At 39.7% G+C, this 14,174-nt stretch overlaps 1 long non-coding RNA gene across 2 annotated transcripts in view; it reads right to left on the bottom strand.

Moving 5' to 3' along the window:
- Positions 1-14,174, bottom strand: part of LOC127473093 (uncharacterized) — a 60,799-nt gene that overhangs the window by 21,880 nt on the left and 24,745 nt on the right. Inside the window, exon 3 of one of the 2 annotated variants that reach the window (XR_007905273.1) lies at positions 11,924-11,989. The exons of the other annotated variant lie outside the window; for it this stretch is intronic. This is a non-coding gene — a long non-coding RNA (uncharacterized LOC127473093). Of the gene's footprint in view, positions 1-11,923; positions 11,990-14,174 lie in introns of those variants that run through there. 2 annotated transcript variants of the gene reach the window in all.

Here is a 14,174-nt window from a genome sequence, read left to right as displayed (position 1 = left end):
TTGATATTGTTGGTGTTCACTATATTTTTATTTGAAGGATGTTTGTTACAAAACAAAACCCATCTTGAATGGAACATTTAATTTCGGTTCTTTGACAATTTCATTTCAGATCAACCCAAGATGCATCTAAAGATGGCTTTTAGTTGTCTGAACCAAAGTCAAATATCTTCAAACTCTGGATTCTATGATTCTGTGATTTGAGAGTTGATTGTCCATTATGTGAGGTAAACAATGTGTTGTCCTAACATTAGACTGTGCTGAAACATCCAGACCATTGCAGGTTTCAGATGCATTTTGCATTAGGTAAGCACCGCTTATTACACACTACCCAATGTGAAGTAGCGTTTCATGCACTGATTTTACAGCCGTCACCACAAGTAGTGGATTTGGGTTCTTCACAGAGATGCTGGTTAAATCAGTCTGCTGAAATTTGGTAGCAGACTGATTATAAGTGAATTGAGAATATTTATTGAAACAATTTAGAAAGTAAACTGGTATGGACAGCCTAGTACAACAGGACTACTCTGCTAAATTAAGTTTAAAGGAAAACAGGAGGAGCTGCTACTCCTGAATGCGTGTTGAATTTAACTTTGCTGCATTTTATTTTACTTGAAATATATTAGAATTTCGGCATGTTAATTATCAATGGTAGGCTAACAGTAACCGGGTCCTGATTAGTGTTAAATGGGTTGGAAGCTGATGGTGAAAACTATTTCTGTTTGTTTTGTTTGAGCAAACAAATTATTGTGACTAATTATTAAACTTAGCATTTGAAGAGCTATTTTACAGTATAATTGTAATTTGGTATGATTATTTGGTGGTAAAGGCTTTGAGCTGTGTCTTGCCTCACACTGAGTTATTTCAGAAAGGAAGGAATTAAATGTCAACTCTAGAGATAGTTAAAGCTCAACTCTGACCTAAGACCATGAGCATTTGCCATGGGACATGCTTGTCTAATCCTGAGTGCCTGGTTCTGCTTTGAGATTCTCTAAGATGCTGGAGAAAGCTATGTGAGACTGACAGACACAGGACCTACAGATCTTTTTCTGAAGTCAGTAGAGGGTCAGGTGGAAGAAGGTTTTTAAAACAGTCTTTAATTTTGGAAAAAGTTACAATCTAGGTTGAATATAAAATCACTGCCACTGAGGGAGAAGATGTATGTTAGATTAAATAGATAAAATAGACTTGGGGGGAGATAGACTTGTGATTTTCTTTTCTCTTCCACCATCTCACTATCTGGCAAAGAACCTGGTACCAAGAGTTATGTGTCTGCACCCCCTTTCCCCTTTGGGAGGGGGTCTCCCTCTTCCCACTCACTCCCCAGCTCAGGGATCCAAGTAATTTTCTCACCACTGAGTAATCCTACACACAGGGAGATTTTTGCATTAACCTGTGTACTTCCTTTTTACTCAGCACTGCACTGGAGGAATTAGTGTGAAAATAAACTGCAAGTGCAAAATGACAAAATGGGTCTTTGTCTTACAGTTTCATAGCTCAGGCTCAGCACACACAACACTGTCCCTTGGGTTTGTTTTTGTTTTCTTTTTCCTTTTATTTTAGTCATTTACAGACAGCACAAGAATTTTAAGAACATTTAGAATGTCAAAATTGGCACCTCTAATCCTTCCCATACAAGGGAAATGGTTCTTCTGCAGCTCCCCATCCTCCTGCACCTGGATTAGCCATAAACCAACAAAAGCAGATTTTCTCTAAGGTTGAGTGCCTAAAACAGGGCTAGGTGACATACAAGACAGTCCAGGTGAGTTTACTGTTTTGTCTATTGATGCCTTGTCAGTGATACCATTGTATCTTCAAGGGCACCACATCACTTATCCATCCCTCAGAGGACTCAGTGCTCTGAAGCTCTATGAGTTAAAATAAGTTAAAAAGTTCATATTGGCAAAACCACTAAACGTTTCACAACAGTCTCACACACCCCTCTCCTCCAGCAGAGTATGTGAGAATTTCAGACCCACATAGCCCTTTTCAAGGAAGTACCCAACTCAAAGTGGACCCTTGGGAGCCTTGCTGTGTCCACATTCTAGTCACTTTTCACTGCAGAAGCCCATAATCACTGTTAGAAACCATTTTCCCCTACCTCATCTTGTGCTTATCTGGGACAACATTGACTGATGTTGCAAATGCCACCTAATGACCACTGTGACCAATAAGAGTCAGTCATGAATTTCCATGTCTCTTTTACATTATATGGAGCTGTCTCTTGTGTTCTCATAGAAATAACATGGGACATTCTGATATTCCCAAATATTTTTATTAGCAGGTGTCCTCATGCAATTGACCCCCACCTTGCAGGTAGGTATTCAGCAGTTTCTTCATAGAGAGAACAGAGGAAAAGGGTTTAAACCAACAAGGGGAATGTATGTGCCTTTATTTCCTAGGGCTCAGAGTAGCCTGGGAGTGATAACCATTAAAACTGTTCTGGAGTAAGAGAAATTAAACTGTCTCATAGCCGAGAGACATGACAATTCACTGGCACGTCTGCAAGCTAGCACCAAAACACAAAAGGATTTTTATGCCTGTGATATACTTTGGATGAGTTCAGAAAGAGAGAACATTGCCGGTAAACTGTTTTGTAGAGCTCAGAGGTGACAGTGAGTAGCCGAGTTCTTGCTGTATGTCTTGTACTGGGACAGCTGCACACAGACTCCTGGTGACACCAAAAGCTCCCAGCTTGGTTATCATAAAACAACACCCTAGAAGTAGTGTTACACGAAGCCATTACAGAACTGAAATTAGCAGGACACTTAAGAAATTAATTTTAGTTAATAAAGCATTTTAATACTTTTTAAAAAATAAATCGATAACAAGTTTCAGTGGTTCTATTCCTTTTGCATGTATCAACCAGTTTTAGGACAATTATGCAAAGTTTAACTTAGCCAGCCACATTTCTTTTGGATATATGGCTCTTTTACCTTCGCCACCATGTCCAAAAATGATTCATATATTTTTTAAAAGATCTTTATGCAAGAATAATATTTTAAAAATTGAAAACCCCAATAATACATAAAATCAATTGCCCAGTACATTACTTTTACATTAGAATAGGGAGACCGGAAAAGAGAAAGTAGTCTTTTACACATGGGATTAAACACACAGAAGAGCTGAATGCATACATATATATGTGTGTGTGTATTTGCACAAGTTAAAGACTTTAAAAGTATCAATTGTTTATAAAGAAAAATCAAAACAAAATGAAACTACACAAAAAAATTGTACTTTCTCCATTTTCTAGCTAAAGCTCATTGTTACATCCCTATTAAAAACAGTAACTTATAAACACATTAACAGGTAATTAGTAAGGCACACTGTCTATAATCTGAATGAAAAATCACTATTTTTTTCCTTATTCCTCAAAGACTTTACATGAAAATGCTGAAAGAGTGTTTAATGTAAAGCTTTTGTCATTTTACTAGCTGTCTGTGTGTAAAGTATTACAAAAAGAAGTAGAACTAAACTGCAATTTAGTTCTAAACTGCAGCTGCATCAACATAGGACACATTGGGATGTGCTATTCTTGCTTTCTAGTTGTCATAATTGACCAGAAGCCAGTTCTACATGTTCTAACACACTACTAGTCCACTGGAAGTTACAGAGTTTAGGAACCTACACCAGTAAAATACGTTAATGAGAGAGAGGGCACACAAACGTAACTTTTGAAATCTGGAGCTAATTGATTTTTAAGATTTCTCCACACAGTGTCTTCTAAGTGCAGAGAACATTTGCACTGTCCACACATCAGGGTCTACACTCAGCAACCTGCCTGTGCACTGCATCAATCTCTCTGCAAAAACATCTAAGAAAGATCTGGGAAGATGCAAGACTCGCCTCTATCATAACAGTCTCTGAATAAACCTCACAAGCTACCTTCTCTCTGGGCATAAAAAGGATTCCTGATGAATGTGGACCAAGCCTACCTTTGCATTTAGAGACAAAAAACTGTATTTTCTCAAACCATAGTCATTTAGGTCAGCTTATTTGTACAAAAATGGGGTCAGTGCTTACAGGTAAGTAAGGCATTGAAAATGCTATTGGAAAGGCTCAAAGGCTTAAGAACTTGTGGTAAAACCTCTGAACTATCACATAGGATGTTTAGTTTCACTTCTTACTCTGGATTGAGTTGTTTGATATCGGATGAGTGACTTTATTTTGCTATGCTTCTACCTATAATAAGAAGTAATATCCATGGTCTGCAATCTGATCAACTTTAGACGTGATCTTTGCAGAGGCAGGAACAACTTTGTGCTGAGTATTTGAATACACACTTGACTTTTTCCAAATGTAAAAGGCAGACTTAACAGGTGGAGCAGGGTTGTGGGTGGAACTGGCAGGGAGGGGAATCACCTCTGTGTAGAGTACAACAAATTATCCAAGACACACCTCACACAGCAGGAGAACCATTTATCTTCACTTAACTCTCACTTTCACACCTATGTCTACCCCTATTCTTCAAGATCCACTATACATAGGCAGTAAATCGGTGATAATACAAACGACCAAGATTTATACCTTCCCTGGCAGAAATCAATGGCAGCTTGTGAAACAGCTTTGCTCTTGCAGTTCGCCCTCTAGAGTGTGTGTTTGAGGCATATTTGTTTTGAGGGATTTTAAGCTGCAAAGGCCTATGAATCCTAACCATTCACTTAATCTTGACTGTCAGAGGTGAGTTGCCAGCCAGGATGGATCTTGGGCTCTGACTCACCAGGGCTGGCCACACTTGCAACTATAGTGAGTAGACCTGAGACATAAAACAACTTTTGTAAGTCATGTGGCACAGTGCTTTTTAGTCAAAACAGAAAAAAAAAAACAGGAGGAGAGAAAACGTATCTGATGGTTATGTTTAAGAGAGCAGGCAGCAAAGGAAAGAGACACAGCATAGGAAAGAGGCAAGTGAAAAGCCATTGCTTCCTTCAGGATGTGCAGCAATGTTTGCTGTGGAGTCAGGAACCAAATTCTTCTTTTTATAATCAGCATAATCCACCAGAAAAAATATATAATTCCCTGTAACTGAACGGCTGTCTCACAGATGGATGGTGTAATGTGTCCCCTGCTTCCCTCACTTCCCCTCCCTTCCTTTCTTTCCCTCGCTGGAAGTTCCTGTTAATTGTCACTTTGTAATGTATATTCCAGCACATGGACATGCAGAATGAGGGCTGCATGCTCATTTTGCACTATAAATGATGTGTACTGCCTTGTGTCACAAACAGTAAATCCTTTATACCAAAAGTCTGCTCATTTTCACACCATTCACTTGTTCAGTAACAGTTGTCCAGATTTTTTAATTCAGCTCCTTACACTAATCCAGCAACTGCTGGTCTTAGACAGGTGCAGGGATCAAACAGGCTCAATAAACTGGAACATCTGGCCTGGAAATGATAATAGACCCTTTTACTCTCCAAAGCAGAGGAGGAATGCAAAGTTTTCAAATGTTAAATCATGCAATTAGCCCTTGTAATATTCTTTTTTTAAAAGATTGAAACAATAGTGTTTTCTATTCAGGGTTTCATTCATTACATAGGTCCTTCTCTCCTCTCTGGTATGAGACATGACAGGCCAAAGAGGTCAAAACATCATCTACTAATAACAAAATAAAAAAATCCAAAAAACCCAACCCAGACCTGCCTCCCCTCCTTCACTACAGTAATGCTCAGTCATGTCAAGAGGCCCAGCCATGCATTAAGCCAAAAACTAATTCTGTAGAACGTTTTAGGAGGGCCTATGCCCCAGAGAGTGGAAAAATCCCTGTACAAGCCCAGTTTTGTGAAGCTGAGCGATTTCCAGCCCAGTGAAGGCTGGTAGCTGAAGAGCTAGTTGCAGACAATCACTTGAATGACACCAGGAGACGGTTGTCATCACACTCCTTCCAATGCAGAGACTACTGCCAGAGCTAGACAAAATCTTTCAAACTCTGAAAATGCCTGCAGGAGTACTTCTGTTCAAGGTTATTCAGCTTTGGAGCAGTTCTCCCTTCACTTGTGCCGGGGTTTGGTTAGGCTAAACCCAGGGCTGGAAGGTTCATTATGCTCTCCTTCAGGCATTGTTTCCAGCTACCATCCGTGGCTTGTACGTGGCTGTCTCAGTGCCCCTAAGACCAGAATCAAGACCTTCTGCAGAAAAGGATTGCTGTCAGAAACTTTTGTAATTATTACTAAGGGGATGTTATCTTCTGGCAGACTATGTATGTGGCCAAGTAGTAGCGACAGGTATGTTCCTATGCCTGTACTGGAAAATAAGTTTCCATCTCTTGTTCAAAAAGTTCTCCATCTTGTTGACAAAAATGCTTTGGCTTGACTAAAAAAATTTCTTTTTTAAAAAGTTTCAACAGGCCTCACCTTGACTACTGGCACTCATTAAATCTCATGTGAAGAGTTGGTATTTCTATCCAACATCACTGCCAAACTACAGTCTTGGTAACTCTGCACTGACCAGGTTTTCCTTTACACTTGGAGCTGAACATGGCCGGCTCTCTTGAGTAAACGGGAATGTTCATCTTGGGCCAGAGAAACTTGGAAACTAGTCCTGGGTCCCACTCCAACCTTTGCCTCAAGTTTCCTGTGAGGTCTGAGTGCTGGACTTTCAGAAGTGCTGTGAGCCTTCTGGGTACAGTTTATTTAGCACATTTGAGCCCAGGCTTCCAAAGGTATGTTCAGTTCTTCTTACACATAATCCAGCCTTATAAACCCTTTTGACAGCCTGACTTCATTTGTCAAGATGCTTCTCTTGAAAATATTGTCTTTAGGCTTTCATGGCTTTTGCTGTCAGAAAAGCTGGAATTGTAATAGTTACACAGCATATAGGCTGTAGATTGCCTACAATGCCAATAACTTATATAAGGAAACAATATATATATATAAAAATATAATATAAAGGACCACTGTCATGAAAATAAATAAACCATTCCTCCTCACTTGTGCAGAAACAGATGTTGCAGTGTTCCTGGACTGCAGGGAAAAGGGAATAGGGACGCGACACTACACAAAGGGTTCTGACACTGTAGAAGGTCAGGGTGTAATGGCCAGTTTATTAGGGGGAACAAGGACTTATATAAGGTTTGGGTAAGGGGAGGTCTGATAACTGGGGTGGAGCATGGGATTGACAACTCAGGATGAAACAGGATAGGAGAACAAGGAAAAGGTGTGTGGAACTTAGGAGTATCCAGGGAAAAGGACCAATGGGAGCTCACTCTGCACTGTGGCACCCATCAGCCAAGCAGTGAGAGATGAGCGGGAAAACCAGGGGAGAACAAGGGAGTAAACAACTTTTGGCGGGAAAAACATGAGGGCAAGTCCAGACAAGCCCTGAACAGTATAAACCAAGGGGAATTTACATGGGAGTACATTGAACATGGTATGAAACTGGGAGATAACATGAAAGTCTGTGGATTAATAGTCCTTTCAGACCCCATACAAGTCCCTCCAGGCCTTAAATCTTTCCCAATCGCTTGGGTGATCCTCCTCAGCTGGCTGTGGAAGTGCAACCTTGGGGCCAGAAACTGAATGCATCACACAGGTCTGGGCCATGGTCTACATTTCACTGCATGGCTTTGCTCAAAGGTCATGAGCCTTCAGCTAAAAACACCCTACATCACTGTAATGAGGGTGAGCATATGGGTTTCCCTCAGTCAATGTATGTTGACAACCTCTGGCAGCTGTAGCAGATCTGGGTTCTCTTCCTGGAGTTGATAAAAGGGACTCATGAGCCAGGCAAGAAGGAACTCAGGGCAACTCCTTAGTTTTCCTGAATTCTTACATAGGTTTTCTTTAAGGGCACAAGACTATGACAACAGGGATCTCTAAACACATATTAAGTGACTGTTCACCTGTGTTAATGGCACCTGTGTGATGTAAATGAGAGAGAGAAACTAACAAAATTAGGAGTTAAGTGAATACCAGCCTTGAGGAGCAGTGTCCCTAGGTCAGGGTCAAGCTTAAAATAGACACAGCAAGAGACTTTAGCTCAGACCAGGGCTCCTAAATGCTGAGTCCTCCTTGCATGATTGATCTTGGACTAGACAATGAGGTTCACTGTGGTGAGAGAGGTGTCATGCAAAAGAGTCTCAATGTGCTCCCGAGGGCATCATTCTCGGTGCAATGGCTGGTTCAGACCCAGAAACAGCTACTGCATTCAGCAGCTTAGGAGGGAGTTTGGATTAAACCCTAAAGGGCAGGATTGCAACAGGCATCTCTTCCACCAGACTGCCAGTAAAAGATGGTAGGCAGACATCGACTAACTTAACATAGTTACCTTCCTTTAGGAACAAGAGGATGTTGAATCAGAAGCTTGTGACCTTAGAAAAGATGCTGGGAAGAGATTTCTTTGAAAAGGGCAGATGGTACATCCTTGTGTTATCTTTGTTACTCCTAGAAGCCAAGAAAATCCTTATGACCTTTGAAGGAATATGCAATTAAGAGAAAAATTCTGTATTGGTACATATACAGCTGATCTCTCAAAACATTTTAACTATATAATTGCTGATCAGAATTTTAAGTTTCTCAAGTTGTGCTCACAATTGCACTTGTAATTATTTGATTTGGAAACACATAGAGACAAAGAGATCAGAATTGTATATATCTTTAATTTTCTGATTTTGTGGTGTTTCTGCTTCCTGCAAAAAAGTAAGCCAAAAATTTTTAACTTCTGACAAATCTACCAATAAATTTCCTGCTACAGGGAAATGAAATTCAACACATCCTTTGTTGGTCTCTGAGATCAATCTACAGGTCATATGCCTACTTCAAATAGGTTAGGTGCTCAAAACCAATGGCCTATGGTGAAATTTAAATTCTTAATGGAGGAAATTTATGCCTCGGGGATGTTATATAGCACTGGCGCTATATATGTCTAAGAAAAGTGCAGCAGAACGTTATAATCTGTGCAAAAGCAAGGGAAAAAATAATTACTCTTCAATCATAGGTGAGGATGCAGTTGCTCAGCTTCTCTGACCTGGGTAATGGAAGTTGCAAGGTCAAGAAAATTTATCAAAGATGTAAAGTGTGTACAAGTATTCTGAAGGAAGAAGCAGTCTCTAGGGAAATGTCTTTTATTACCAGAACACAGAGACCAGAGACCTTGATTCATTAACACATGGTCCCTCTTGGCACCTACTAGCATTTGCCCATAATTCTGTAATTTGGCACATGAACACAGTGTATGCACTGAGGAATTACTTGATTTCACTTGGCTTGTTCGTGGATCCAAAAAACCCACTCACCATAAATTAGCAAGATCGAGGTCATATTTATTATTGACTACGAAGTTTAGGTGTAAAATGAAACCAAAAGAGAGATGCTTTTTGTTGGTATAGCAAAAGTAGCTAAATATGAGTGCCTTTCATGAATTCGGTATTCCTTTTGACACATTAGATACTCTGGTTTGTTTAGCCCTACTACCATGTCCTTACAAGTCTTCAGTTCAAATGCTCACTTCTAGTACACTAAATCCAGCCTATATGTCTGTTATAAATAGGGTACTGCACATACAGCAAATGCAGCCCCCACTACACACCCTTGTATGATCTCTTCAGATAGCACACATATTCTCACTCTATATTTAGTTTTACATCCACAGTAACATATCACCACATCATCATATACAAAATGTCTTCATAACAACAAACATTGAAGCAGAGAAATGGATCTCTTCAGACCGCATTGAAGTCTGCCAAGCCACAAAGTTCTAGCAGAAGTTTTATTTAATTTAGTTTAATTCAAATTTCTAAAGTTATTCCTAGTTAGTGAAACTCCCAAGCAAATTCAAATTACAACAATTCTTTACCTTAGCAGATATACCTGATATTTTTAAGCACTCAGTTTATCAGTTTGTACCCAGATTTTCAAAACCCTACACAATTCTTTAGGAAGACATGCATAAATGGACAAATATTTAAAACCACTTGGAAAATTAAGCTGTCAGCCATGGTAAAAACATGGAAACATTCTGAAGTACCTGGCTCCAGTGGCAGATATGGGTCACCTGGATATATGCTCTTGAGTTCCCATTGAACATCTGGTTTTTTGGTAAATTTAAAATCGTAGAATCACAGAATAGTTTGGGTTGGAAGGGACCTTAAAGATCATCTAGTTCCAAGCCCCCTGCCATGGGCAGTGACATCTCCCACTAAATCGGTTTGCTTAGAGCCCATCCAACCTGGCCTTGAACACTGCCAGGGACGAGGCAACCACAACTTCTCCGGTCAACCTGTGCCAGTGCCTCACTGCCCTCACAGTAAAGAATTTCTTCCGTGAACTTCACCTGTGAACACTAAGCTCCTAATTTTTACATAACCTTACTTTCTTTTTTTCTTCTTTGTTTTTCTTTCAATTTATTTCCACTCTTTTGACTCTAACTTATACTCTTAATTTTGTGATAAACAACTTCATAAAAAAATTACATTGCTGATATTACTCCAAACAGTGCTTCTATATTTGAATGAACTGTTCAGATAACTTTTACTGATGCATGTTGCCTTCTGGTTTGAACTTTGGACTGTATGGATCAACATACTGGCAACTCGCACACCTAGTATAGATGGAGCAGGCAATAAAAACAGAGTAGTAACCTCCTTCCAACCCTAAAGTAAGAAATCTGGACCAGGATGCTGCTGTTAGATATAGCATCAACATAAAATAAGTATTGAAAAAGCTACGAGCATGAGAAGAGGTACAGCAATCCAGAGCTGGCTGACACAGCAGTCTACAAATTGAGCTCACCATCTATTTGTTATCTTTCTTTTTCTTTTTTGCCTGTTGTAGGCATCATAGACTAAGGGAATCTTAAGGGGTCTCAGGGACGATAATAATATGACTATGCGGAAGCTTCCCTAACATGGATAACTGCATGGTCAAGAGCATGTCAAAACTGAGCAAGTGATGGCAGTAGGATGTAACTGGAGAAGAAAGTTAATATTTTGAGAGTGATTAAGAACTGTTGAAGCAGGATTAAAAAAAATCAGAAAGGATCCTAAGTTTGAAGCTCTTAAAGCAGCAGAAAACATGGGGAATTGGTGAAGGCTGCATAGGAAAGTGTTGTCCAGGGAACTTGACACAGTAAGAAAATGGTCATTACAGCAACACTGATGAGACAGGATAGTATTTCTTCAAGACCAGGTGTCCTGGTCTTGGCCAGGACAGGGTTAATTTTTGCAGTAGCCAGGAGTGGGCATGACCAGGATCCAGAGGTTATTCTATACCACCTCACATCATCTTCGGTGGACAGGGAAAGGGCTCATGAGCAATCAGCTGTGAATCATCCACTTTTTTTTTCTTATACACTCTGTCATTAGTACTGTTGCTGTTAGAGTTTGTTGTCTTATTTATTTGCTGTTTCAAGGAAATTGTTCTTAACTCAACCCATGATCTTTACCCTTTGTGCATCCAATTCTTCTTTCCGGTCTGCTGCAGGGTGGGGAGAGAGGGAGGGAGGGAGGGATGAGTGAGCAGCACATGGTTTGGAATGGTTCAGTGGGAACACCCACAATAGGGAATACCATTCCTAAACCATGACACCAAACAGAGTAATTTTGCAGTAATGAAAGTTGTATAGTGAACAAGAAAGGTTACATTTTTGATAAATCATACAGGAAAATGTCATCAGTTAAGGTACCCCTCTGCAGCACCTTAACCCAGCTGAAGTCCAGATGTTTTCTCCCCACATATTGACACTACAGTCCATGAAACTTCACAGTGAGGTTCTTCAGGGAACCAACCCAGCTGAAAACCAAATCTTCCAAAAACATCTGTTTTGTCTTGAAACAACATGACTCACTGAACTGCCTGACACACTTGTACCAAAGCACAAACAGCATAAGAGAGGAAGGAAGAACATGGTACCAGAGTCATGGTGAGTACAGTAGCTACCAGGAGACTTGGGGTACGACGTCTTGCATTCACTCCTCTGCCAAAAGCTGGGAGAAGAGTAAGACTCAGAACAGGATTGACTGCAGGACAATATGTTGGTACAGTATTAGAGAAAGCTGTAGGAAGTAAAAATGAAGAGTCATTTTTTAGCCAGATAAATTCTGAAACATTTACTAAACATCCTTTAAAAGATATAGGAGAGAAAAGAGATTTGATATTGGGCAGGTGGAGGCAGTAAGGAATTAAAAGGTAGATCTGTATGTTATTAAAGACAACACTGCTCTGAAAGCAGCAGTTAGAAAGATGGATTTCTTACTCCTACCTGTAGTCCTTTGTCTTTATAGTCATAATATTACTTTACCTCTTGTCCCATTACTAATGTTTTCTTAAAAGCTTATTGCAGAGAATCAGTTGAAAGTCCCAAATTTCCTGTTATTATTGATGTAATTTCTTCTCTTTGATTTTTGCGAGAAGCCTGTTTTTAAAATGTTTTCAGCTGCTCCAAAAACAACTTAGACTGGGCTTAAACTCATTCCTTCTGGTAGTTAATTCCACTCAGAGATTTCATCCAGTCATGCTTTTTCCTTAGCTACAAGGAGTTTTATTAGGCCCCATTAGCTTTGTTGGCTCAAAAGAAACCCTGTTCCAGCTGAGATGGTTTCTAAAATACTCAAAAGATTTTTCTTAGAGTCTGAGAAGAGAGCTTTAAATTCACCTCAGAAACAAGGAAGCAAGTAGTTCTGTGGAACACACATATACTGTGGTCCCACTAAGAAGCCCAGCTGCTAGCTGGTGTGCAGGTCAGGACTTGGAAAAAAATCTCAAGTAACTCTGAAAGTAATCCCCCCAAACCTAAAAGCAGGTAAAGAAGAAATTAGATAATAAAGGCAGGAAGAAATGTTGTGAGCAGATATGAGGAATGCTGTCTCATGTAGTAGAAGATTGAATCACGATTAATAACTTCCATAAACTAATTTAAATTAAGAAAATTGCAGCTGCATAGGCTTCAAGATGCTCTTTTCTCATCATGACTAAGTTTTCACAACTCTAAATTAAAAGCAAGCAAAGAAAGAAAACAAAGGTTTAGTAGGTAAAATACTGGAATTCTTTTAACTTTTTGTTTTAGAAGAGACACTCACTACAAACCTCTGACAGATATGTGCTGCCCAGCCAAACCACTTCTCAACCACTTATCCACAACATACCCACATTCTCAGAGCTGGGTATGACACTTCTGCAGAGGACAGCAGGGTAGCCCAGATAAAAGCAGTATCAACATACTCTGAGGTAGAAATTTCATCTCACATTCGTCTTCCGACCTAGATGGGGCAGCTGCATCACTGACTTCAGCCCACGAGGTCACCTCACCTGAGTGGGTCTGGAACACAAAGCTGATCTAGTGCAGCTGAGGTAAAGAGCAGAGGGAAGCTCAACTATTGTTCCCTCTATCAGCCTATAGGTAGAACAAATCACACTGGCTAAAGTCTTATTTTAAAATTTCCTGTAGACCAGCTGCACCAGTCTAAGATGTTATTGCACCCCTGATAATTAGTCCACTGCTGAGCACGTCTTGTGAAAAATCTGTCCTCTTCTTGAGGTTGGATTCAACACATTGAGTTAGGATGTAATTAGCTCTCACTGGTGTCTTTCTTTGCACGCAGAAGCTTGGGATGCATGCAGTTTGCTTACAGTTTGGAAAAGGCTGTGATTTAAATAAAAAATAAAAAATCATGTCTAATAGGAGAAATGTTATAAAAATACTGAGATTTTCACAGTATTTTTCAGATACATCTGAGTGCATTTTGAAGACAACGATCTGCTGAACTATATCAGTGTCTTCCATAAGTGTGTATTGTCAGACATGAGCACCCTGGTTCATTGGCTACCCTTGATCTGAAAAAGCACTGTCATTCATAGCACATTTTAAGAACACAGAAACAGATTTGTTTATCAAAAACTGTCCTTCAAACCTTCACTCAGTCTATTTTTAGGAAAAATAAAAGGTGTTATAACCAACCTGTTCATACTATGGAATGAATTCTGAGATTGTTTCTTGTGCCCTCTGGAAAGTCTTATTATGTGCATGACTGACAATGGAAAGTAGAAGATGAGTAGACTTCAGTAGCTGAAATCGTGTTAAGAAGCTGGTCTGTAATCAGTTTGTCCAAATGAAGTGTAATATGGGCATCTGAGTTGTAAACTTGTACTCAAATCTCAGACTTAAAATATAGGACTATCTGCCCACTCCCTCTCATGTATTTCTAGGGCATAATGTGACTTCTCTCCAGTTCAGGATCCCAG

The sequence above is a fragment of the Manacus candei genome, unplaced genomic scaffold (assembly GCF_025592945.1).
Source record: "Manacus candei isolate 608988 ecotype Guabito, Panama unplaced genomic scaffold, ASM2559294v1 h1tg000034l, whole genome shotgun sequence".
Taxonomy (NCBI): domain Eukaryota; kingdom Metazoa; phylum Chordata; class Aves; order Passeriformes; family Pipridae; genus Manacus; species Manacus candei.
The sequence above is the reverse complement of the archived record's forward strand: the minus strand, read 5'-3'. Positions and strand labels throughout refer to the sequence as shown.